We start from the raw sequence: 27,042 nt of genomic DNA, 5'->3' as shown, positions 1-27,042 counted from the left end.
CTAGATTAATGCAGAACAGCACAAATAACAACCAGGTACTGTGAATGATGAATGGGAGAAAGGATTTTAACTGTCACTGTGCTACCACACAGGGAGTATTTTACAGGAGGCACCGTGTTTTCTGTGTCATTTCTGCATTTGCTTTACTTAACAATAACCATCCAATCTTAAAAAATCATCTTCTGCTAAGGGTACTACCAAGAAGGAAGGAGAATATTTGGAACTTGCTTTGAAACAGTTGCTCTCATGGGAACTCAAAGCATGGTTGTTATTGTGCTACTGGGAAAGCTGCTTTTCTGTCCAGCTTCCCTGTGATCCCTTTAGCTCTATCTGATACCAAAGGCTTGAGATCTCCAGATTAGAAATTAAATTCCACCTCTGTGGCCCAGACCTGATGATCTGCTGGAGTCACAGCAAATGGGTTTTCCTTTACAGTGAGTGCTTCCAGCTGAAGCTGTTGCTTTTTGGTCAAAATTGAACTTTTTTGGGAGAAAAGATAATTAAAGCCACGCGATACAGGTGTAGGAATAATAAGTGGCTTGAAAATGAGCAGGGATTATTCAAATGGCAAGCCCTGATCTTGCATGGATTTAAGTGCTTGTTTTATTCTGCTGGCATGTGTAAGTACACAGGACAGTTGGGAGGGCTCTGTCTTGGGCTGATGGGGGATTTAGGGTGGCCATGGCACGGCCAGAGGCTGTAAAGTTGGGACAGCTGGGTGGGATGCAGCACTTAGAGCATCAGACAGCAGTTGCTGGTAAAAATCCAGAAATGGAAAGTGAATGTAATTTATAAATAAGCACTTTTTTTCAGTGAGCTTCTAACAATTTGCTTAATTAGCTGGATTCCCAGCAGCACAAAATGTGACCATGATCATCTCAACTTAATTAAAGTATATCTATGTCGTGATAGCATGTGGATTATGTGGAGACCTGCAGCAGCCTGATGGATTTTCATCCTGCTCACATACAATGTCATGGTTTAGACTGTTGTTTTTTATGATGAGCTTTTATTCTCCTTGCAAGAGTTTCCAGTGTCATTTCTGCTGACAGATGCTGCTTAGGACAGATTTATTTTTATTCCCTTACAGTTTGAATTGGATCAAACATCTTTTTCCACGTAGCTCAAGTTTCCACAGTGGACTTACTCCTCATTTACTACTCCAAAAAAGAAAATTGTAGTTGTTTTTTGTGACTTTCTTTAGCAGCAGTTGAAATGTTTTTTTGGCATGTGTGCGTATAATCTATTAATTTCCACTTCCTGTCAATTGTAGGAATTGGTGCTTATAAATAGTAGAAAAAATTTTAATGCAGATAAAAAGAGATAGAGGGAAAATCCAGCATTTGGTTTGGTTTTTTTTTTTTTTTTTGAGAAAAATCCAGCATTTGGCCTTTTTTTTTTCTTTCCTAGCTGCAATCAGTGAGGTGTTGAAACTTGTAGGGTGTTTGTTTCTGGCATTGATAAGGATCTCTCACATTCTTATATAAAATGCTAAATTAACAGTAATCAACCCCCACGAATTACAGCCCCACTCAGGCATAACTTGCCTTTCTCTCCAGCTTCCTCTGAATCTGCAGATCTGAAGGCTTTTTCCCTGTGATCTGAGAAAGCAAAATTCTTGACAGAACTAATGGGGCTCCTGCAGCATTTTAAAACCTTTTCTTTTTCCCCACGAGTGGCTGCCCAATGTGACTGGGATTCCAGTGGCTGTTTGCATTATTCCCTCCCTGCAGTCGGGATATTCAGCACCATTAGCCTGCCTGGCTGGTTGGCACGGCTGTGGCTCTCTGGTGAGGCTTTCCAGCAGGTTTCTCAGTCCACATAATTGAGATAGTTTGTTGCCTTCAGTAAGTATTGGGTAATGGTACCTGATGTGGGATTTAAAAGCATTTTCAGGTCCTTGTATTGTGCTTTGTGCTGTGATGTTGTGGCAAATGTGTAAGATGCGAAGGACCAGAGATTTCTGAGCTGGTGGGAAGCGATGTGTTCTCAGCTGAAACCCCTCAGAGCCAACAGTGACCATCCAGCAGGGAAATCAATTCCAACTTCTGGAAGAGGGAAGTGAGGAAAGTTCTGCTGCGTCATAGAATATCCTGAGTTGGAAGGCACCCACAAGGATCATCGAGTCCAACTCCTGGCCCTGTACAGACACCCCAGCAATCCCACCCTGTCCCTCAGAGCTTTGTCCAAACATTCCTCGAGCTCTGTCAGCCTTGGGGCAGTGACCACTGCCCTGGGGAGCCTGGTCAGTGCCCAACCACCCTCTGGGGGAAGAACATTTTCCCAGTATCCAGCCTAAACCTCCTCTGACACAGTGTCCTGTCGTTCCCTTGGGTCCTGTAACTGGTCACCAGGAGAAGGGATCAGATCCTGCCCCTTCTGTAGCTGTAGCAGCTGGATTTACACTCTCTGCTCTCCCATTGCAGCTCAGCTCCTGGCAGGAGGGGCAGCCCTGTCCATCCTATGCCCTTCCCTGGCTCTTGGCTCCAGTTTTTCTCTCTCTGTTGGCAGGACCCTCATGCGCTCTCTCGGGGCAGCAAATCTGTTCCCTGGGAAGCAGTGATTTGGTTCTGACGCCATCTGGAAAACTGCTGTGGACAAAAGCAATTAAACATCAGCAAAATCTGCTTCTGCCAAGTCCTGTCACAACCACTACCAAAATGGTCAATATAAGCAAGATTTGGCCTTAAATTTTCCCCTGGGAAGCGCAGGGCGGGGATGCTGCCTTTGCCCGGCTCACGTGCTGCCCTCAGCAGCGCTCCTGGAAGAGTGGACTGTCCAGCCAGGATGTGCTGAGCCAGGGAAGCTCTGGGATGAAACAGCAAAACGCTGCCTCGCCAGCTGATGGCTGGTCATGCATTCCAAGTGTCTGTCTCCACATTCCAGTGGCCACCCCGCCAGCCAGGCCTCGCCTCCGGGCCCGCTTCACCTCCCTTGCAAAGGCACAGCTTCCGCCAGCATCCACCTCACGCCACTGCCTTTGTTTGCTCCGGAGAGTTTGGAAAAGCGGAGGTGGCCTGCAGCTGGGTGACACAGGTGGCTGGAGAAGAGGGGAATGGTGAGCTCTTCCCGCAGCTCCATGCAAATCCTCGTTGGATACGGAATGCTGCGGAGCGGTTGATTTCTCAGAGATGCGTTGGGACAAATAAACGAATGGTTTGCTCCGAGCGACAGGGCCTGGAAGTCAAACCAGGCTCTTCATTGCCAGAGGTCTGAAGAAATGACAGGAGGGTGTGTGCAAAGCCCTGGGGTGATGTCAGCCTTCCTGCTGTGCTGGGATAACTCCCTTTTGCCGGCTGCAACCAGCCACTGTGGATACCACAGCCGGGCTTGGGATGCTGGTTCTGACCAGCATCAGCAGTGACCCGCAGCTACCGCTGCCTCAGCCATCCTTGTCCCCACTCCTGCTGCCAAAAATGGTGAATTTTCTTGTGTGCAGCAGTTTGTTTTTTCCCATGAATGTTTGGGACCCTGGGAAGCTGAGGGTTAATGTCAGTGGCCCAGTGATGGAGCTGGATGGGTGCCCTCGGTGGCTTCTTGTGCTGTTTTGTTGTCCCCAAGTAACTGTGTGACACAGCATCAGTTTCCATCCCCGTGGATACCCACAGATCCGTGGTCAGCCACTGGGCTCAGGCAGGAGAAAGCAATCTGCCCTGTGAGCACTTTGGGAAGGATCCACGTCAGAGGGAAGAAGAAGTCGGAGCTTTAAGAAGTCAGAGCTGAAAAACTCCGGTTAATCTCCCCCCCTGCAGACTCCACAGGCTGGTGGGATGTCACTGAATGTGCCCCTGGTCCGTCTGTGCTGTGGGCAGGGCTGCTCCATGCTGCAGATCCAAACAGTTTTAAGGCATTTAAGGGAAACTGAGGGACAATCCCTGTTTCTGGTCATGAAGAGGTGTCCTGGTGTCCTTCACGTCCTGGGGGAGAACTTGGGGTATGTTGTGCCTGCTTGCCTTGGGCCCGTGGGGTCCTCACGCCTGCCCACCCTGCCAGCTCCGGGAAATGGGGTGGAAAGGGATGTGGTGGAAACTGGCTGGGACTGGAGGGATAATTAGGGAGGGTGGGGTCTGGATGGGTGATCGTGTGAGTGGTGGGCCTGGGCAGTGGGATCCCTGCATGGGGTAGGTCTGGGAAGGATGGTCCCCAAACATGGGCGGGGAGATCCCTGGGGATACCTTTGTGCAGGAGGTGATTCCCACACTTGGGTGGGGTTTGGCTGGATGTAGCCATAGGTGTGGGAAACCTGGGTGGAAGGATTCCTGCGTGTGGGAGGTCTGGGTAGGTGATCCCTGTGGGTGGGGGTCTGGGTGGGGATCCCTGTGGGGAGGAGGTCAGGGCAGGTGATCCCTGTCTGGGGCTGGGTGGGGAGATGCCTGGGGATCCCTGCAAGGAGGATGTCTGGGTGGGTGAATCTCTGGAATAGGTGAGGGATCCCCCTGAGGGGAGCTCTGGGAGAGGGGGTGGTGGAATCCCTGTGTGGGGTAGGTCTGGGTGGGTGATCCCTGTCCATGAGTGGGGGTCTGGATGAGGGGATCCCTGCCTGGTGGAGGTCAGGGTGGGTGATTCCTGGTCAGGGGGGTCTGGGTGAGGAAATCCCTGGGGATCCCCATGTAGGGGAGGTCTGGGTGGGTGATCCCTGTCCATGGGTGTGGGTCAGGGTGGCTGATCCCTGTCTGTGTGTGGGGGTCTGGGTGGGGAGATGCCTGGGGATTTCCACATGGGAGTTGTCTGGGTGGGTGAACCTCAGGAATAGGTGAAGGATCCCTGCGTGGGGAGCTCTGGGGGAATGGAATCCCTGCATGGGGATGTCTGGGTGGGTGATCCCTGTGGATGGATGAAGAGATCCCTGGGTATCCCCGTGTATGAGATGTCTGGATGGGTGATCCCTGTCCATGGGTGAGGTCTGGGTGAGGAAGTCCCTGGGGATCCCCGTGTGGGGGAGGTCTGTGTGAGTGATCCCTGTTCACCTGTGGGGTCGGGATGGGGAGATGCCTGGGGATCCCTGCGTGTGGGAGGTCAGGATGGGTGATCTGGGGGGGGATATCTGGGTGGGTACACCTCAGGAATAGGTGAGGGATCCCCACATGGGGAGCTCTGGGGGGTGTGTGTGTGGGATCCCCGCCTGGGGTAGGTCTGTGTGGGTGATCCCTGCCCATGGGTGGGGGGCTGGATGGGGAGATCAGGGTGGGTGTTCCCTATCAGCGCCTGGGGAGGTCCCTGGGGATCCCCGCAGGGGGGATGTCTGGGTGGGGGTGAGCCTCAGGAACACGCGAGGGACCCCCGCACGGGAAGCTCTGCGAGCGGGACCCCCACGCGGGGCCCTCCGTGGGTCTCTCCCGCGGCGCACGGGCCGGCTCCGGGCGATGCCCCCCCAGAGGCGCGGACACCCCCTCGGCCCCCCTGCTCGGCTGTGCCGTGCCAGAGGCCCCCGCCCTGCCCCGGCGGTGCCCCCGCGGGGGTTCCCCGGGCGGTGCCGGTGCCTTTAACGCGCGGGGGGGCGGCCGCGGGCGCGGCGGACGTGCGGGGCCGCCTCCTCCCCTTCCTGCCGCCCGCGCCGCGCAGACACCGACACCGGCCGCTCCCGATCCCCTGCCCGCTCCGTCCCCGCCGACACGGCCCGGCGCGGCCCGGCCCTGCCCTGCTCTGCCCGCCGCCGGCTCGGTGAGTCCCGCCCGGGGGGGCCCGCCCGGGGCCTCCGGCGAGGGGCGGCGGGCACAGGCCGCGGCGGGCCCGGGGCTGCGGCCCGGCCGGGAGGGTCCGGGGGGGAACCGGGGCGCGGCCGCCGGGCCGGCGAGGAGCCGCTGCCACGGGGCCGGGGGGCTCCGGGGGGCTTTGGGGGCGGGAGGGGCTCCGGCGCTTCCCGAGCGCATCTCCGCGGAGCCGAGTTGAGCGGTGGGGAGGGGGCGAAAGGCGCCGTGTCCTCGGTGTTCGCTCGGTCCGCGGCGTTGGGTGCCCGCCGTGCCAAAATCCACACCACCGCCTCCCGCCTCCGGACTGTGACTTGCAGGCGTTTCCCGTGGCGGTGGGAGCCCCCCGGTGAGGTTCGGCGAGAGGCGGGTGCTGCGGCTCCCCGGTGGCCGTGCGAGCTGTGGTGAGCACTGCGCTTCATCACGGCGGTCTGGGTGCCTGTGCTGGTTTTTGATGCTGCTTCCCATCGTCATGGGGGGTGGTGGTGGCGGCAGGGGTGCTTTATTGTTTTTCAAGGTTTTGCGTGCCCTTTATTCCGGCCCCCGGTATGGGTTGTGTGCGGCTGTGTTAAGCCTGGAGGTGTTGATTCCCCCCTCACCTCTTCTCCCTTGCTCACCGCTTACTGCCTTCCTCCGGTGTGCAGGTTACTCGAGAAGGGGAGAAAAGTTAGGGTGGCAAAGCTACGTCTTTTGTACCCGGCTAATTTCAGTGGATGAAGTGGTTTAAGTAGATGGTTATTAAGAAGAATGTAGCATCTTTTCTGCATTAGGCAGTGCCAAGTGATGTGCATCCACCCGTGTGCCTTAGGTTTGTCATTTTATAACCTTTCTTTCCACACCCCCACCAAAGGCTCTGCTATGTATTTTGAGGTCATTGTTCGAAAACCTCAAAGATCATTTCTTGCTTTGTGCAAGAGGAGCAGAGCTGATATCCTGCTGGGGCTCTCTTCTGTTTAAAATTATCTTTTTCTTCTCCCCCTTTTTTACTCTTTGCATTGCTGCCCCTGTCCAATAACACGACTGGTATTTAGTAGACATAACTGAAAAGTTTTGTTTGATGCCTCTTTACCTATGACAAGGCAAAAATCCCTCTCTGGGAAGTCTGAACTGATTGCTGCAGAAGTTAAGAAGGGACCCAGTTTCCAGGTTCCACCTCCCCTCAGATATCTTCCTTGCTGTTATCCCAGTGGATTGCTGTGGTCCTGCAGTTTGGCTGGGGCTGGAATTGTTTCTCTGCCTCGTGGACCTCTTCCCTATAACTGTGCTGTAATTTCTGCCCGCGAACAGGCCATGCAACTCGCTTTACCACATATTTTTTCTCTTGCCTCATATGCTGATGCTGCTTTCTGCATAGTGTGATTAAAATAACTTTTGTGTGTAACTGCAGCAGCGAAAGGTTGGGGTTTGGATAGAAACACTCATTCTCTGGTAGAGTTATTACCAAATATCTTTTTTTTTTCTACCCCCCGCCCCTTCTCCCTTTTTTAGCCGGTCTCAAAAAGATGATTTCTGCTCTCAGAAGTAGCAGTAGCAGGATATGAAGAACACAATTAGGTTTTGATTTGATCCTTTATCCGCTGCTGTCACAAAACCCCTGTTAGAGACCTGATGACTACTTTGTTTTTGAACCCCTTGAAGGAAAGGGAAAGACTTTCTCAAGCTGGTGTAAAACTGAGGTGTTACTTGATTAACTGTATAACAGCTTTTGTTTGCATCATCCGCTCTTGCTGCTGGAGATTAAGTGGTTATGGCTCAAAAATGTCAAATCATTGCTTGATGTTGGCACTGTAACCCCAGGGCTAACAAAACTCCTCGGGAACGGGAATTCCCTGTACATCTCAGAGGTGATGGCCAGAACTGTATTTAATCTACACCCGAGACCCTTAAGCATGAGGACATGGGGGAGAGGACATGTGTTTTATTTTAAGCATCAAACTTGGTTGCTCCTAATCCCTTCCCCTGCTGCTGCCAAGACACCCACCTCTCACCATTGACTCTGCGAGGCTTCAGCTCCCAAGTTTAGTTCCCTGGTCATCCCCCAGTTACGTGCTGGAGTAAATAGTGTGAATACCCTCTGTGCTGTCCCGGAGGGATGGGGAGGAAGCAGGAGGCAGTGGCAGGAGGAGGTAATTCTTCATTCCTGCCCTCTGCTCTGAAAGTTGTGGCAGCACTGGAGAGCAGAAGAGAGCCCTAATCGAGTTTAGTTTCCCCATTTACAGCACCCATCTGTGCTGTGGGTGCCTTTCATAACACAACTACTTCTAAGATGAAACTCTATGGGTTTATTCTTTGCCCCCATCCCACGGGAGAGCAGTCAGAGAGCCTCCTCAAAGTCTCACTGAATTTCCATCCTCTCAGTGGCCTGTTTGTGCAATTTGTTTTTGGTTCTAGTGTTTCCATTTGGTTTAAATGATTGTTTTCCCTCCCTCCCTGGTGTAATTAGAGGGAGCAATCAGATCCCCTCTTGACCCCTTGTTTTGACAGGTTAAACTAGTCAAAGTCTTTAAGTCTCCTCCTGTTGTTCTCTTATCGATATTCTCAGGATTTCCTTGTCAGTGACAACCTTTTGCCTTTGCTCATCAAAACCTTTTTAACATAAAGGGAATTTTATGCATCTGTGTTTGGCTCTTAAGCTTCCTGCTCTGTGTTGGGAAAGCAGCAGGATTGGACTATTTTTAAAAACATGAATATTTTGCAGGGGGCTGCTCACTGCACCAAGCTCTCAAACTTTTTGACATTGCTTGGGTGATTGTTTCAGGTTAACGAGACAGGGAGTTGCTGGACTAAATCTGTCCCAGACAAATCACTTCTTGTTAATGACTGTGCATAAACTATGGAGATGATAGATTGGAGAGTTACCAGCCCATGACTCTTAGGAATCTGTTTCTCCTCTCATCGTTATACAAGATGTCCAAGCAAATTAAACACATGAAGGCTTTTTTTAAAAAAAACTAGTATTTATTTGTGTATTTAGAAATGTAAAAGCTTCTTCCTGTTCGCATGCCTGAACTGCAGCTGGTTGCAGGAGAGGGGGCACTTGGGAGCTCTGAGAACTTCCTATTTCTTGCCAGAGTGGAGCCTTTAAAGTATTTTCTTACAATGTGGACTTGTTGGCGCTTTTTCCAGGCTGATGCCTGTGGTCTGTAGTTTGGGAACACATCTGTGCCTGCTGGCGTGGGCACTGCCTGAGAGACTCAAATTCCTGCTTTTTTTTGCCCCCATTTGCAGTGATTTCAGAGCGGGAGCAGCAGCTCTCGCATCGATAAGTGCATTGATCTGGACTCTGCTGCTGCTTCTTCCAGTTAAGGAATTGGTTTTTAGCTGGTGGAGGGGAGAAGCAGAGTGGATCCAGGTGCTGCTCCAAGCTGGAAGACATTACACAGCCATCTGCAATTCCTGTCATTCCTCTGCAGGGTTTTTTTTCCTCCTCTGTGTGAGAACTAAGTAGCACCTGGGCCGTGTTCCTTGGGTTTGAACTTGTCCTCTGGTGGTCACTGCCATGCCTGTGTACAGGACTGCTGCAGTCTAATTAGATTATATTAGAATGAATAAGTGAATCTCGATAAATGAGCTTACGGGGGCACTGTCGGGTCAGCTCAGTCCCTAAATATAGGTCCTGGGCAGAGGGCAGGCTTGATGCAGCCTCTCTCCATACAGCAAAATTTAACTGGGATCTCCTGGGAGTGCATCAATTCTGCTGCCTTGGCATCTTGTTGGCCTGGATGCTCCAGTGTCTCGGTACAAGAAATGCCCAAGTCCACTCATATATGAGGATTCTTTAACTGAAGCTTGGTGAGGAGTTGGAAGGGGAAGCCACAGCAGTGGAAACTGTAATAATCTGAGGTGCTAAAGAATGCAAATCTCATGATCCTTTCTAATGCTTCCAATTTAACTAAAGGTGGTTGGTTGTTTTTTTTTTTTTTGAAGCCTCTCAGATACTGTAGAAAACAGGGAAAAAGAGGAACAGTGTCTATTGCACGTATGCACATGAAAACTCTGGAAAGCTTCTCTGACTCAAACACAAAGAAAGAACATCGTCTCCTCACAACTGTACCCTGCAAAGAAGTAGTTTAGGTGCTTCAAGCCTTGGGTTTTGCTGTGCAGTGTGTCTGGGGTGGGAGGGAGAGGAGAGGGGAAGGAGCTGTAAGGTTTGTGGGGTAACTTGAAGAGAAGTAATTCCTTCCCCTTTTCTTCCCAAGAAGAGTTATTAAGAGGAATAGCATTTTGTCTTTTTCAAATGCAGGCTCATCTTTGCTTACACATCACTTAGGCTGCATTATAACTTGGAGAAAGTGTCTGTAAATTAGTCATGTGGGCAAGCTACTCATTTTCTTGCACTAATAATCCCTATTATAAATAGTGTTGCTCTCTGGCGTTAACAGCTGTGGTTGCTGTCAGGTGTGCAGGGATTTCAGTGGTGGTAAAGCACAGAAAGCAGCACTTCTTGCAGGTTTTTTTTTCTCTTTCCCATTGGACACCCTCCCTCCTGGCTTCCCTGTCTGGATCTGCCTGCAGCCAGGCAATCCTGCAAATCACTGCTCTGCTGGAGAGCAGCTGCTGCATCTCTAACAGCTCCCCTGCTGCAGGAAACATCTTTAAGCCCTTTTATGCTGTAAAGTTGAGGAAATACAGCAAAAATCCTGGTTTCCTTTGAGTTGTAGTTGAATGACTAATGGAGCATCAGGGAGGGCTCTTTCTGGGAAGAGGTGTGTTGATGTTGTGCAGCAAAACACGAGTTCTGGTTTGGGGATTGCACCTATTAATTGAACAGCTGACCTTCTCAGCCTGCCTGCCGAGCATGTGTCGGATGACCCAGGGGAAAATAAAGCTGGAGTTCAGAATTACGTGGGTGCTGAAGGCTCTTAAAGCCTGGTATATTCGTGCCCGTGATTCACAATCCTTCCAAAAACAATCCAGCTCTCATCCTGCCGGGGGGAAGTACCTCAGTCCAGTGTTATCAACTTTTGTTTAGCTGCCAGAGCAATATAAACTCAAACTGAGTTATTTTGGGCTCCTTATTTTTTTGCTTCCAAATCTTTTGCTGCAAGAGTTTCTTGTAGAAGAAATGCTGGCCTAACTCTGCTTTACACCCTCCCGTATGGGCTGAAAATGGTAAGCAGGGTATTTTATTTCAGGGTTGTGACAAATTTTAGTACATCTCATTCCTGTCTGTGGTGTGAAGAGGTGTCTTTTGTCTGCCTGCTACCGCAGGAAGGAAGTTGTTGAGTCTGGGAGATAAAAGCATTATCTCCTCTCCTGCAAGGGACAAGCTCCCTGCTCTGGGCTGGCACCACTCTGCTCCAGTCCTGCTTGTGGCAGGGTGGAGGGGAAAATTTTCATGGGAAAATGTGAGTGGACTCGTAATCTGTTTGCAAGTGTGTGGCTGTCAAGGAAGATGATGACTAAGCTATTGCACAAGGTGCAGCACTTCAGGGAGTTCGCAGGATTGGACTGGACTGTGACTGACTGGTAAGAGAGCCTGTAATATCAGTCAGCTCCTAATTTTACTGTTACTGGTTTGATCCGACCACTGGCCACAACTACTTTTTTTTTTTTTCCTTCTCAGCCTGTTTGCTGTGAGGTTTTAAGTTGAAAAGTCTATACTTTTCAAAGAAGTACAAAGAAAAAAGTCCAGTTTATTGGAGGAAGTGAATGGCTCCCACGCCTCGGGTGGGGAGTGTTTAAAGCTGGTGACTTGCATTTGGCTCACAGGGAATCTTTCTCCACCAGGCCCTGTGCCATTGCCAGGCTCTTGCATGGAACTTACCTTCCCATTGTACAGAAGGGAAAGCCAAGCACCTGCAGGTGAAGGTGCCAAGAGGTTACCAGCAGACCTGCTGCTGGTGCCCCTTTCTTGGTCCCAACTGTGACCTGTCCCCCTGGCAGTGGGTGGGTGAGCTATGTGATAGTGATAGGATAAGGGAGAATGGATTTAAACTGAAAGAGGAGAGATTTAGATTAGATGTTAGAAGGAAATTCTTGGCTGTGAGGGTGGTGAGGCCCTGGCACAGGTTGCCCAGAGAAGTTGTGGCTGCCCCATCCCTGAAAGTGCCCAAGGCCAGTTTGGATGGGGCTTGGAGCAACCTGGGCTAGTGGAAGGTGTCCCTGCCCATGGCAGGGGGTTGGAACTGGATGGTCTTGAAGGTCCCTTCCAACCCAAACCATTCTGTGATATGATATGAAACCACTTTCCTGAGGCAACCAAGACTGTTCCCATGTGCATCTTCCTTTCTGGGTCTCTGCTGCAGTGTGGGTTGGAGGCCAAGCCTGGCCCCAGCAGGTGATATTACTTCCTACCTCCCAAACTGGTTCAAAAGGCTGCTGTGATGTTTCATGCTGCTTTATCCCCTCAGTCATTGCTTATGTTCCATGGGGACATCCCAGCTTGGCTTTCATGTGGGCATTGCCTTTTCCTAATGCCATGCTGTGTGTGGACCCCAAACAGGTACATGAAACCAGTTGCAGCATCTCTTCTGCCAGTCTCTGCTTCAGCTCCAGGTGTACCTGAGAGCATCACCATGGCTACAGCAGCTCATACCCAATGGATATTTGGAATATTTCGCAGGGCATTTTCAGATCTGGGAAGCGATCAGAGTTTAGGGAAGCAGCCTTTCCCTCAGGGCTAGGAGGGAACTCTTCGTGCCTCCTTTAACTTCACGGAATCACAGAATATTCTGAGTTGGAAGGGACCCACAAGGATCATCGAGTCCAGCTCTTAAACCCGTGTGGGGATCAACTCCACGATGTTGCTGTTATTAGTACCATACTCTAACCAACTGAGCTAATCCAGGGCCTGTTCTCCTGGGAGATTTGGTGCCCCCTCCTCTTGGACTGGGCAGTGTCTGTGGTTCTCAGGGGTGTGGTGCTGGGAACTGGCAGAAAATGGAGTTTATGGGTAAATGCTTTATCCTGTGTCACACCTGCTGACCTTTGCCTTGTTAAATACCTGTTGGCAGCACGTGTGGCTCCAGCTGTGATGGACTGATAAGGGACTGTGCTGCTTTTTCTCTTCATGCTTCTGGTTTTGTATTTAAGGCAGTGGTGGTGGAGGTCGATCAAGCTTCACTTCTCCAAGTTTAAGAAGGACCTGTGTGCTGAGAAGGTTCCTCCCAAGTGTGTCCCAGCATGGACAATGAGCAGCATTGTTCAGAAGAGAGGCAGAGGTGGCACCTCAAAGCCTTGGAAATCACCAAGCTGCAGGAAGGATTTATGGATGTTGTGTTAAAGGGTTTTATTGGGTTCCCTGGGCTTTCCCACGGCAGCTCAATGGGAATACTGACAGTTCTCCCTTGTTACCTTCACCTAAGGTCACTTCCATATCTACAGCCTGTGCTACACTTACCACCAGGATTGGGTTGCGTGCTAAATTTAGTGAACCTTTTTACAGCTTAGTGTGTGTATGTAAAACCAGATTTTTTTTTTTTTTTTCCAAGCAGCTTTTAAGGGGTTAGAGCCTGGCTCAAGGTGTACAACAAAGCCAGGCTTTCTCTGCACAGGTGGCAGTACAGCAGGCCAGGTGTGGGAGGAACAGGTACACTCCTTCTCCTCCCTGCTGTGCTTCAAGCCCATGGATCTGGCGAGGTGTGGAGCGCCGTGGGTGGGAGGGAGGGCTGTGGAGGCACAATTACAGCTTGCATAACATGGTCTGCAGTCTGAGGCATGTTAGAAGTGCCAGCAAAGGGGTTGGGTTTCAGAAGTTTTAAAGGCTTGTGAAAATTCTTGGTCAGATGTTTCCATTACAAGCCTGTCTTTTCAGACCCCCACCCTCTATCTCCCAAGTTTCTGCCTTTTTTTCCAGGCTGTTTACGTGCCAAAAGAAGAACTTCTTGGCTTCAGGTCTGGTGTACCTATTTCTAAGTGGATTTCTTAATCCCTGCTCCCTATTACAGGCTACTGGAGTAGTAGTTTGAGTTGTAACTTAAGTTGGAGGCAGGAAAGTTTAGATCTGTGTGGTTGCAGTGAAGTGTTTGTTCAATCCTTGCATGCCAAAGAGTAGCAGATTGTGGGACAACAAAGCAAAGGGAGTGAGAACCCAGAGAAGTGTGAGAGAAATGACCTCAATTACTTTGGGTTTCTGTTGCTGAGCATTTTTAGGCCTTTTAACAACCTGGCATGTTCTCAAGCTCAGATCAGCACCGTGCTGATCTGTAAAGCTCAGTGTGTTGGGGCAGGGGCGCGTACATGTGTTAGGAGGCCGTTTTTGGGGGAGAACTCTGGGATGATGGGTTATTGACTTGACTCAAAACTCTTCAAATATGCATCTTCAGTCCCTTTAGGAAGCTGCTGTAAGCCTGGTCCTTTTGGTCACAACTGGAAAGGACCAGGAAACCCTTAGAGATGCACTTTGAACACATCTTTTGGGGGGGTTCTTGTGTGATGTCATCTAACTCCCAATATTGTGCAGTATCTGAGGTTACAGCATGGATTGTACTGGACTGAATTGGATTGTGGAACTGGGACTAGTAAGGAGTGTTGCAGTGTCTTCTGGGCTGCTGCTGCTCAGAGAAGCAGCAACCCTCAGTATCACTCACCTGGGAAATCAACAGCCACACGAGGAAGGTGGTAAAAGAAAAACCCTTCACCACATGGCCCAGGTGTAGTTCAAGTATTAAGCAAGTTTGTGGAGGAGCTGGAGCCTTTTCCCTGGTGCTGGAGGGGAGCCTGCTCTCCTACTCTGGCTGTTCAAGACAAAATGAAAATATTGCCTTGAGGTCTGCACTAGTTCCTGAATGTGTGTGACCTTCACAAGCTGCCTGCCCAAATCCTAAAGGAGCTGTGTGATGACACCTTGAGATGACTCCAACTGTGTATCATTTCTTTAGCTGTGAGTAGCTTCAGCAGACTGTTCAATGAAGCACAGAGAGGTTAACAAGGTGAAAAGAAAACTTATGGAGAGGAATGCGTGGTGCTGCTGTTCAGGAGCACATATCCTTGGTGTGGAGGATGAAGGGATGGTATCTCTGTGGAGCTGTAGCCAGTGAGGTCCCTGTTTTGGTGCAGGAGGTGTTTTGGATGGATCATGAGGTGAGCTCTTAGTGCTGCCCTCGATAAATGGGCTACGTGCAATGTCTCAAAGCAGAGTGGAGAGAGACCTGAACACTTCACCTGTCTCAGCAGGCAAAGGACCACAGTTCAGCAGCAATTTCTTAAACTTCATGTTGTGCTTTTTAAATTGAGTTAAAAGTTCCAGCTCATGATGCAATTTATGCTTTGAAATGAACTGGGGTAACTTGTGTTGTAGGGATTGCTTCTAAAGCCTCTTTTGTTCCTGAACCATTCTGAAACTTTATTCTTAAGAGTATTAACAGCACTGTGTTCTCCAGCGTGAGGGATCTGGCTTGGATATAGAGGTGCTGTCTTTGTGCCTGTATGATAACATACTTTAGGATAAATGTTGAAGGACAGCTTTGCTATGGAGCAGTCAAACCTATCTCATATCTACTGTGGAAGTCTTGGTGATGGGAGAATTATCATCCTTCAGCTGCTACAAATTTGTGCTGGAGCAGAAAGTCAAAATATCAGTGTTGTAGGAAGCCTGACGGGAGCAGAAGCTCCAAATTCAGTTCTGAGCACACCTCTAAACATCCCCTGAGTTCGAAGGGTTTATAAATAGAGCGTGAACAATGCTTTAATCTGGCAAATGATTTTAAATTTAATGCACAGTTGAAATAAAACCCATCCCTCTTTGGAGGTGTCGTTCCTAATGTGACTATGGATTAAAACTCATTGATTGCTACTGGCAAAAGAGCGGTGGGTGCCTCTTGTATCAGTTAGAATGTGTTCCCTGCAGCCCTGGGCTCTGGTTCATCTCCAGCTCAGTGCAGTGGTGAGCGTGGCCAGGTGCAATAAAACACGGTGCCCCTGCTCTGTGAGGAGGCTGCAGATTCACCATTACAGCACCGAGCACCTCCTTGGATGGAGGATTGAGAGCATTTTCCCGACGTGCAGCCAAAATGCAGTCATGGCCCGTGTCTGCCCATTTGTTCCCATGCCAGCATTGTCCTCTGGCTTCAGCCCCACCCTGCAAGGTGGGAGCAGAGGAAGCTGCTCTGCTGGGCACGGCCCCTGTTCCTTGGGTGTAGCTCAGAGCACTGGAGCTGTACGTGCACAGGGGAAGGGAGGGTGACAAGTAATGCCTGCTCAAGCCTGGCTGGATTTTCCAAGGTTTTTATGTCTTTCTGACCCACCACTGTGGTATAGAGTATTAAAAGCAAAAACAGGCGTGCTGGTGCAGTGCTTCCCCAGCTGTGCAGGCTGAGGAGGAGCCTGCAATTCCACCCTGGGAGGCTCATAGCACTCCCTAAATCCTAGTTTGGTGGTTGTGCTGTGCGTGTTGATGCTGACTCTATTTATGATGCCTTTGTCAACTTACAGGAACTCTGACTTCTGTATGTTGGGTCCTCATTCCTCCTGTCATCCTGCCTAAACTGAACCTGCCCTTGTAAAGTCTTGGGGTTGAGAACTAACTGCATACCCCTGAGTTTTAAACCCTTGGCGTATTTGAAGATTTTTCATCGCTCTGTGAACTTGGGTTGTTTAACTAGTGGATGCTTTTTTTTACCCCCATTCTTTTATCATACTGTATGTGGTGAGAAGGGAGAAAAATCTCCCCTGCTTATTTCTCTCCGTTTCCAGCTGAAGAATTACTGAGACTCAGCCTGATGATGGAGTACAGCAATCTTGTTTCACTTGCTGCTTCCTGATGCTCTCATTTAGCTACGTCTCTGCCACATCTACAGTAATTTTGATGAAGCAATTGCACGTTTTCCCTTTAGAGACAACTGAAATCACTCAACTGCTTGGACGTAATGTATGCAGTAAATAATATCTGAAAACTCCAGGTGGTGAGAAGAAACCACATGAAAGCACCTAGATTTGATATGATTCACAGTCACTGAAGATTTTTGATTTCCCTGTGTGAGTTAACAACTCTCCTTTAACTTGTTCCCAGCGCAGGTCAATCTCATTTTCCTCTAGGAATTCAGATAGATGAGAGCATCCGTCTGCTGTCGGCTTCTCCTTTTGTCCATTGCTGTTTAACAATAGGATTGTCGAGTCACCCAGAGGTTAACGAAGCTTTTTTTTTTTTTTTTTTTGTCAGTGGTCCAATCTCTTTGTATAACTGTGTCAAACAGCACACTGAACAGAAATAATGGGAAAATCTTGTTGGTGGAATGACCAGGGTTGTCATTTTGTGATATCAGGGTAAAGACCTGCTTAAGCTTCAGGCTTCTGGCTTTGTTAGGGGGTGGCTGAGCACAAATCCCTCTGCAAGAACATTAAATATCAGTTTCTCTGTATCTCTTTGCATGCAACGGTGTTGGAGCTCGGGAGGGATGTGAGCGATTAGGGTTGGTTTTGTTACGTGTCTTTTGGGGTTTGGCATTGGAAGAAGGGCGAATTGTAGCCCTTAATTATGAAGTGTGGGAACAATTGGAGCTGGGCAGGCAGGCAGTGATCCAGCTCCTCTTCCTGAGCGAGCAGTGCTTTTGTGCTGTGCCATCCCGCTGCACAAATGACTGGCAAGCTGGTGCCAGATTGATGGGTTTTGATCCCTTTTAGGAGGGGGTTTGGAAGCTGTAATTTCAGGTTTATCACACCGGTCCTTCAAGCTTCTGCCCTGTTGCTCTGAGCAAGCCTGTTGCCGTGGCTGCCCCAAAGACCTTCCCATGGGGATTAAAAACCAGCTGTTAGCTCCAGTTGTACTGGGACACCAGTGGCTTGGCTCGTGTGGGTGGAATGGCAAAGCATCTGCAGGGAAAGACATGAAGGTGCACTGGTTTGTTGGCAGCTGGGCCCCTTTGCACGTGCAGGGAATTTGAGGAGTTTGGGGGAATTAAGCTTGGGATGGTGTGGGGTGGTTGGAGTTGTACTGTGTGGCAGGTGGGTGAGCTGTGCCTTGTCGGATGCCACCCTGGATTCAGACACTTCTCTTCCCCTGTCTCTTATCAGCCTGTGGATGAGGGCACCCAGCAGAGCTGGGATGGGACTTGCAGGGTCGTCTGCCGGTGGCAGAGCGCCAAGAAACTCTCACCTTTTCCCTCCATCACACCTCTCCAGGCTGGATTTTCCCTACAGTTCAGTCAAAGTGCACCTGTTATCACTTAGATATCGCTGTTGGCCCCAGCCATGCCTCCTTTCCAGGCTGTCATTCCGGCAGAGCTCATGCTGGGAAATGAAAAACACAGAACTCCTCTTCGGGACAGAATTCCACTTTTTTTTTTTTTTTCCTTTTTATTTTCCCCTCCCAGGAGCTGCTGAGCCTCTGTGGCGACTGGTGTGCGTATGGCAGTTCGTTCTCCTGGTGGGAATGTTAAAAATACCAGCTACAATTTTCCCTTTCCACATACCAAAATATATTAATGTGCTGCTGCCTTGGTTAGTCATTTCCTCTTCTTTTGTTCCTTTCGCAACAGGGTAAAGGACAGGGGCACATACTTCAGTCAAATCTTGTCTGGTTAAGGAGTCTGAAGCTAAATAGATTCTCTTGGGTTAATACCTGTCTTTGTTGGCAGAAGAATTCCATTCCCATCCCTTAAATACACATTTAAAAATAAGTCCAGATAAAGTAATTTTTATGGCGTTCATACTAAGAATATCTTTTGCCTGATTTATTTTTACAGTGGAAAGAAATTCTAATATGAACTGGGGTTAATATTCTTACCATGAATTTAATATATTCCTGCAGGAAGACTTTGGTGATACGTTGCTGCGGGAAATTTTCCAAACTCGTTTATTTTGAGGTTTCTTGTCCTCCTCCTGTGCCATCACCTCCGTGCACACGTGCTCCCCCTTCCCTGAGTTCCTGTGAGACCTCGTTCAGCGTGGGTTGAAACTTGCTAAAAGCACCAGTGTGACACTGTTGGGCTGTTCCTGGCTCAGTTGTGGGACAGCTTTGGCAGCCTCTGCACCCTCGGGGTGTGGGGGTACAAAGGTTAATAAATTCAGCTCTACAGACCTGCTTAAGTCTCTCTGAGTGACTTGCTCACTCTGCAAGGCTGGGTGTTTTTTGCTTCTTGGTTGCTGCTGCTTTGGTGAGAGATTTGGAGGAAAGCTTTAGCCCCAGGCGGTCTGGAGACCCACAGAATAAAGTGGTAGGTTTAAAACTTTCTTGTGTGTCTGGAGAAATTCAAGTGAACAGGCTAGAATGTTGTCTGACCAGTATGGCTGAGGGCAAAGTTGAGTAGAAATCTGGAGAATCAAGCAATAAATTAAGATGGGTTTCTTCTTGGGTATGTCCAAACTTCAGAAACACAGCCCATAAACAACATGCCATCCTCTTTAGCAGTCTGTCGTGGTTTTCCTGTCCTTCTGGCACTGAGGATATCTGCTTTGTCCTGGATTCAGAGCCCAGGACAGCTAGTGCCTGCCCAGGCAGGTGAGGATGAGCAGTGGTGCTGCTGCTCCTGCCAGGCAGTCTGAGAAAAATCAGCATTGGTGGGGCTGTGGGAGGGGCACAGGGAGGTGATTTTACCTCTCCAGGGATGCATAGGCAAATAATAATACACACAGGTCTTTTCCTTGGCTATTTGCAGCTCTTGCATATAAAAACCTGGGTTGTTTTGTTTGAATGAGCATTAGCCTCCCAGTACTGGGATGCCATTCATACTTTTACAGAATCTGCTAAGGCAAAAAAAAAAAAAAAGGCTGGACCAGAGGCCTTTTCTTCTTTTGTTTCTGTCTCCTCTTATTTTAAATTTATTGTTTTAAAAGATAAACACAAATGCATAATACAGGAATGTATATTTATGTAGTTATATTTACTGTCTACACTGGGAAAGGGAAAAGGTTTCATTCCAGCTGTTTTCTCTTTGCACATTGCTTTGGAAGTATGAGAGGAATTTGAGCACTGAGAAGCTACTGCTCATACCTGCTTTCCTCAGTCACAGAATCATAGAATGGTTTGGGTTGGAAGGGACCTTAAAGACCATCTCTTTCCAATCCCTGCCATGGGCAGGGGCACCTTCCACTATCCCAGGTTGCTCCAAGCCCCATCCAACCTGGCCTTGAACACTTCCAGGGATGGGCAGCCACAGCTTCTCTGGGCAACCTGTGCCAGGGCCTCACCACCCTCACAGGGAAGGATTTCCTTCCATGCTTGGAGTTGGATGTTAGGAGATGAAAGGGCTGTAACAGCCCTGATTTTTCTCAAGAGATGATCCTCAATATTTCTTTTTTTTTTTACTTGGAATTTGGGGCTCTGCCTCATTTGTGACCGGAGTGGTCAAATGCATAACTGCTGTGGGTGCTGTAGGGCTTGTTTTAATTGGGTTAAAGTAATAGAGCACAGCAGGGGTAGGTGCAGGAGTCTCAGAATGAATATACTTATGGTAATGCAACTTACTCCTGCGTCAGAAAAGGATTAAGCCATGTTAGAGTGAGATACCCTGAAACCCTCACAGCTGAGACCCTTCACCTGGCCTTGTTTTGGCACAGCTGACTTTGGAAACGATGCTGCATGTGGTTATGTCAGCAAATGGAGCAGGGTGAGGAGCACCTTTGTGACCCCAGTGGAGGACGTGCAAACACTTGTGATGGTAATGCCAAAATCCCCAGATCCTAGGAAAGGGTGCTGTGTGAGCTGAAAGAGCCACGGCAAACCCCGGAGCAAACCCAGCCAGGCTCAGCATCAGAGCTGTTGTATCATACCTGCCCCTGGCTTCAGGGAATGGTACCTGCTCTCTCTGAGGCTTTCTGTGGATCTGAAGTGAAGGTTGAACTGTGAATGTCTGTTTGTACAATAGACCACAGCAGCTGTCCCAAGGCCTTTGTTAAGGTGCACAGTGGCTTTAAACTTGTGTAAATGGCTTTTGTGTGTGATAAACCCGAGCTGCCATGGGGTGTCACAGCAACTTGGCTTGTACAAACCTCTGTTAACTGCCCAGACAGCTGATTGGGATAACAAAACAGGCATGGCCCAGTTCCTCCCTCACATCCAGGTGCTGGGCACAAGCAGACTTGAGGTGTGGTTGTGTGTTTAGTGTTCCAAGAGTCCTGGCTTGGATCTGCACCTGGCTCATGCTGCTGGATGGGTTCATGTTGCAGGAGACCCCCTTGATGCTTGAAAACTACACATGTGGAGCTGCTGCTCAGACTGGTAACCTAAACTCGGCTTTGGCCACAAATCTGCTAGATTCATCTCTTGTTTGTAGTGTTATTTTGAGAAGGTTCTGTGTTTTTTATTTTTTTTTTTTACCTCCCTATTTTGAGAAGTATCACTGCACAGTTCCCTGTGCACAAAAGCGAGTGGTGGTTGAAGAGCAAATGTCAGATCTGGTCTCTGCTTGCGTGGAGGGCAGGGAAAGGGGAAATGCTTGACCCAAAAGCCTGAGCTCGCTGCTCTGGTGTTTAAATGCCTCTCAAATAATTCATGGTGGTGTGGGCAGGGCACGTCTGTACACGAGCAGGTGAAGGAAGGAGCTGGGGAAGCCTCAGGGACTCCTTGGAAATAGGGATGGGAAGGTGCAGACTTGCTGAGTAATGCTGAGAGTCCTGCCCCAGCCCTCTCCTGCTGGAAGAAAGAAACCTTTGATCCTTTCCAGGCACTTTGGAAGAAAGTAAAGATTTTTTATCTTCTGACTTCGGAGATAATGGGGGGGGGGGTGTTAGAAGCTGGTGGTTTTAAGGGAAAAACTTGCAGTTTTTGGAGTGTGGTGGAGCCAAGGACATTTTCTGCTGGCCCTGACACGTGCCAGCTTTTATCCCAAATAGTATTCCCTCACAAATACTGCAGGAAATGTTTTGGTTTCCTAAGACTTTCCAGTGCTGAACAATCACAGAATCATTTAGGTTGGAAAAGATCTTTGTGATTGAGTCCAACCGTTCCCCCAGCAATAACTCATGTCCCCAAATGCCACATCTGTGTGTCTTTTAAATCCCTTCAGAGATGGTGACTCCACCACTGCCCTGGGCAGCCAGTTCCAATGCCTGACCACCTTTTCAATGAAGAAATTTTTCCTAATATCCTAACTAAACCTCCTCTGGTGCAACTTGAGGCAGTTTCCTCTTGTCCTGCCCCTTGTTCCCTGGGAGCAGAGCCTGACCCCCACCTGGCTCCCCCCTCTTGTCAGGGAGTTGCAGAGCCAGAAGGTCCCCCCTGAGCCTCCTTTTCTCCAGGCTGAGCCCCCTCAGCTGCTCCTGCTGCTCCAGACCCTTCCCCTTCTCTGGACACGCTCCAGCCCCTCAATGTCTTTCTTGTCGTGAGGGATCCAAAACTGACCCCAGGTTTTGAGGTGCCTCAGCAGTGCCTGGCACAGGGGGACAATCACTGCCCTGGTCCCACTTCCACACTATTGCTGCTATCAGTGTATTTGTGCCCATGCTCTGGTGAACCCTGTGGGTTGCAGGTGTGAGGAAAAACTGTGTGTGTGCATTTTCAGGGTATTTGGGTGAGCTGCTGGGCAGGAGTGCAGAGCACGGTTCCCCTCGCTCTGTGCCAGCAGCAGGTGTTCGCGCTTTTATCCCTGGATAAACTCAGAGGTTGCTCGTTCCACTTTCACTGATGCTAATTCCAGTTCTGGGCTCTATCCTGCGGCCCAGGTGGTTTCAGGGTGTCAGCTGCCGCTCGGTGAATCCCTGCCCTGCCTTGCCATGTATGAACTTGCCTGAACAGCTGGGCTGTGGTGGGAACAGCAGCAGGTACCTGGGCTCTCACCACTGCTGGTGCCTGGACAAGACCAGGGGCATCTGTCAGAGAGTGGTGGCAGGGTGGTGTAGCCATATTGCACTCCCGGCTTGTTCTCAGCACTGATGCTCTATTTTATCAGGTATTGGCTCTAAAGCTGTGTTAAAAAAAAAAAACCAAACAACACAAAACCCTGAAAGTAAAGGCTTTTGTTGAAGCAAAGCTACTCTTTCTGGAATTTAATAAATAGCTTGTCTGTGTTAACTAACATCAAGCAACTGAGAGCAGACAGAGCCCAACAGATGGTACAAACAGCGGCATGTTTGGAATGGAAAATATTTACCTAGAGGGTATCCGAAGCACTGAGCTTGTGCTCTGCAAATGGCTTAATTGTATCAGCGGAACAAAGTGAAGAGCAAGATTTATTGACAAGTCTCTCGCTCTCCTCTCGCTGTCAGCGGTTTGGAGGGGGTGTCAGGCGCTGCTGAGCTTCCCTTGAACAGGTCTCTTTCCTGGGAAGAGTAGATTTAATACCTGAGTGGCTCAGGCTGTGTTTGAGTGTCTGCAGCTTTCTCCTGTGGCTGCACAAATCAAGCTGTCAGGGCAAGTATTGAAATGAAAAACTCTGAGCTTGAACTGCTGTTTGTTATGCTTCCTCCCCCCCAGTCTTAGGTTTGAGAGGACTTTTATATCTATATTTCTATGCTCTGTGTAGGGAAGTAGAGTTCAAAAAGAATACAAACAGGTAGCTTAAATTTTACCTTGAGTAATGTGTGCAGTTTTGTGTGCCATAATCTAAGGTTATAAAGGTATTAAAGAGTGACTAAAGAACTGTGGAAGTGGTGGTGAAAGTCCTGGAGGGGAAGCCATATGAGGAGAGGCTGCAGAAGACTGAGGGGAGACCTCATCCTAGTCTGCAGCTTCCTCCACTCTGGTGACCAGAGACAGGACTCAAGGGAACAGCTGGAGCTGTGACAGGGGAGGTTTAGGTTGGATATTAGGAAAAGGTTTTTCCCCCAGAGGGTGGTCGGGCACTGAACAGGGTCCTCAGGGCAGTAGTCATGGAGAGGCCCCAAGGCTGCCAGAGCTCAAGGAGTATTTGGAAAATGCTCTCAGGCACATGGTAGGATTGCTGGGGTGTCCTGTGCAGGGCCAGGAGTTGGACTCTGATCCTTATGTGTCCTTTCCAACTCGGGGTTTTCCATGACTCCATTCTGTAATTCTCTCTGGTTTTGCCATTGGGATCAAAACTAGCAGGGCCATTTAGTCCTTGAGCTTTATGGTGGTTGCTTCAAGCATGACTTTAAACTGTGCAATTTTAAAAGTGACCTGTGAGGAGATTGTGTGTGATCTTACTGGAAGTTGTGTATTTTCCTTATGAAGTTGTCAGGTGAGCTTTATGTGTAATATCCTATTTTCCTGCGTTAAAAACTGCTCAGGTGCAGTCAGCTCCTTGCTGGTGTTCTCTGGGCATCATGTTTTTGGGAAGGCTGAGGACACTGAGTTGTTGCAAGGGCTCCTTCATTCCCAAGTGTCTCACCTGCTGAAGTTACCCCAGTGATAACAAACTGAGCAAATTTGATGGTCTGAAATCCCTGCCTGCTCCAACAGCTCCAGTTTAATTCTGCCTCTTTGTGTCACGTGTCAGCAGCTCTGCTGTTTTTTGTGTCTTGTCCTGGGGTGTGAAAAACCCATCTTGTTTTTCCAGTAACATTAGTGCTGCTTGAAAAACCAAACTAAAGTAACCTAAGCTCTAACCCTGCAATTTTTTGTATACTATACCAGTCCTGATGATAAATGAAGTGCCCTTAGGTTTTTTTGACAGCCCCCTTCTTCGTAGAGCTTGAGCTCAGCAGGGCTTTAGTTACTTAATACTCCTGAACAAGTCACAGAGAGCTGGTTGCTCCTGCTGTATAGATGAGGAATAGGCATGGAATGGCTAAACATCTTGCTTAATTTTGTATTTTTCCTGTGGCAGAGCTGGGTTTAGTTGCCTTGCCTATCCCAGGTTGCTGGGCATCCTCTCCCAAAGAGCTCTGGGGGAGGATGAGCTCAGGAGTGAAGCTGTTTTCAAGAGGATCCTCTTTGCAGCTGCCTGATATGGAGTGTGTTCCCAACTGTGTGCAGATTAGGGAGAACAAAAATAGTGTTATCTATTTGAGGAATTTATTAAATACAGATACTGCTCTGGGACTTCTTGCTGTGTTCCTAGTGACTGTTGGATGCGAGGGCTTTTAGTCTGCTTGCCAGCTTGAGAAAATCCCAGGGAAAATATCCCAATTAAAGGAGCTGTTGCCTTAGCTAAATCGTATGTGGTATCTCTTAAACTGCTTAATATTTTAAAAAAAATCACCTTGGTACCTATATTCCCCCCTTTTAATGTTAGTTTTTCAAAGAGGCACAAATCTCTGAAGATTATGTGCATTTTGGGACCCAGGCATTTATAGAAGCCGTGCTTTTCATGTGCTGGGACTGAGCTACGAGTGACTCATTAGCCAGATGGAGCTATAATTTATTTCTGTCTTCTCAAGTAAGCTAATCCCCTGGACCTAAACTGAATGAATATCCCGTGAAATGTGGTATCTGCACAGGGTGAAACTTGAGATTTAAATGCAAAAAGGTGTGTTAGAAAATCCAGGGCAACATTAACAGGCAGGGGAAGTCAGGTGCAAGCAGCAGTACTGCGCTGGAGTTCAGAAATAGCTGTTTTTCTGTGGCACGGGCTCTGTTTAGGGAACAAAAGTGCAATTCTTTTGTTAAAGGCAGGATGGGAACAGTAGCAGAGTCTGTGCACGGCCTGGGACAGATGAGGCTTGTTCCCCTTTTTCAGAATGACTAAAGAGATGTTGTGAGTTCTTGAATTTATGGATGAGAGGAGAGCGTGTCTGCAAGGGGGGAGCCTGGCACCGGCGCTGGGCTCTGAGGAACGTGACCAGCAGCAGGTTAAGAATCAAATACGAGTGAAAGGTGAGTATTTAACCAAATGCCTTGAAATTCAAATGTAGCTGAAGTGGCTGTGCCTCTCGTAGGCAGCAGTGAGGGGGTGTGCAGTGCAATTCCTGCCGGGTGTGCCTTGCCTGGGATTGTGGGTTTGAGTGGGAGCTGGAGCAGCTGCCCTGGGGACTTCTCTGAGGGAGCTGTGAGTGATAAAAGTCCCACTGCAGCACTTGCAGGGAGAAAAATGCATTTTTTGCATGAGGGTGTCTCCTCACAGGAATGGGAGGGATGGTAAAACTAAATTCTGAGGAGCAGTTCAGCTGGTATGTGAAGGTACGTTAATGTAGCATTTGCTTTTTCTAGTTTATTAGAATGAGCTTCTGCATCCTGTTTCTTTTTGCATGGCATAGAATACTTCTTTCCCTCTGTAGTTTGCTTCTGTTTTTTTCCTAGATGGCTTTTTAATGTAACATAGGAGTATAAATGGGAATGACAAAACATTTTTAGTAATTGTAGATTGTCGGGGGACAACTGGAAATTGTGTGTGAGCCAAAACACTGCTGATTTACCCCATGGCAAGGATGCCACTTTATAAAGACATTTTGGCAAGGTGTGGATGGTGAAGGATGTTGTCTTGTTCTGTATATGAGCCAGCAGCAGTGGTATCCTCCTAGAGTGAGATTTAAATACCTTTGCTGGGCTGAGATGGCAAATAAATGTGTGACCATCATAGCGAGCACTCGTTTGCCATTCCTGGGTGTACTTAATCAATTCTAATTACATCCTGAGACTTTTATTTGGGTTGAGGTTTTTTTTTTTTTTTTTTAACCCTACTTCTGTGTGAGGAATTGGATTTGTATATGGACTTCAGAGATGAATCTGCCTGCCTCTGATCAGTGTTTGGGGTGGGAAGGTCCATGTGGCTCATGCTTTGCTTCACCCTGATGAGCAGGAGGAGGGCAGGAGCAGTAACTGGTGAGGCTCTGAACCTCATCATTGCAGGGTCATGCTCCAGATCCAGCAGATGATCCCGTTGCTGCAGTGGAGGGAAGTGCAGGGAGGGGAGAGCAGGGTGGTGGACGGAGATCCAGCAGAGCTTGCGCTGCTCATCCAGCTCTGAGATCAGACCTCAGCTAGTCTGACATGTGTTCCCCACCCAGACTAGCTGCTGTAATTATGTATTTATGGCTCCTCTTGAAGCAGCTGAAGCTTTTAAATGTGTCCTCTCCTCTCTAGTCTCAGAGCAACAACCACTTTCTGCGAAAGTCCTTCCTCTGTGCCCACTGTGCCTCCTGACCCTTGAGTCTCGAACCCCTTCCCAACACGTCTTATGCTGAGCGTGTGATTTGACCTGAGCATCTCCTGGCAGATGCTGGGAAAAGTGTAGGGACTGATGGCTGCGGGATGGGATAGTTCTGGCTTGGCAAAGCCATGGGAGGAGTTTATGGCCAGCTGTGTGCTGGTGTTCCCAGCAAGGCAGAGATGGGCTGTGCCGGGCTCGGTGTGGTTGGGTATTGTAACTGTTGCAGTAATGTATTGTAATGATCAACTTAATTACACTTGTGAAAAATCTGCTTAATTACATATTTACTTTGGGGATTAGCCTTTCCCGTAAGCATTCAATATTGACTTTGGCTGAGACAAGTTTTCAAGATCTACTTCCTTCAAGAGATGACTAATATTAGATCACTTAGTGCAGGGAGCTGGGTTTATCAAGTAGCTGTAATTAATCATTTTGAAAGCCCAAGCTTAGTTTTGAGCATCTGTGCTTTTTCTCCCCAAAAGACAAGCTTT

General features: G+C 48.8%; 1 protein-coding gene across 4 annotated transcripts in view; it reads left to right on the top strand.

Annotated features, from left to right (window-relative positions):
* Nucleotides 1-5,537: 5,537 nt before the first annotated feature.
* The window catches only part of KTN1 (kinectin 1), a 76,589-nt gene continuing 55,084 nt past the window's right edge, over nt 5,538-27,042 (top strand). For all 4 annotated transcript variants that reach the window (XM_064659558.1, XM_064659555.1, XM_064659554.1 and 1 more), the window contains exon 1: nt 5,538-5,661. The gene's annotated coding sequence lies outside the window, so the exon portion shown is untranslated. The remainder of the gene's footprint in view (nt 5,662-27,042) is intronic.

The sequence above is a fragment of the Pseudopipra pipra genome, chromosome 6 (assembly GCF_036250125.1).
Source record: "Pseudopipra pipra isolate bDixPip1 chromosome 6, bDixPip1.hap1, whole genome shotgun sequence".
Classification (NCBI taxonomy): domain Eukaryota; kingdom Metazoa; phylum Chordata; class Aves; order Passeriformes; family Pipridae; genus Pseudopipra; species Pseudopipra pipra.
This window is presented reverse-complemented; position numbering and strand designations above follow the sequence as displayed.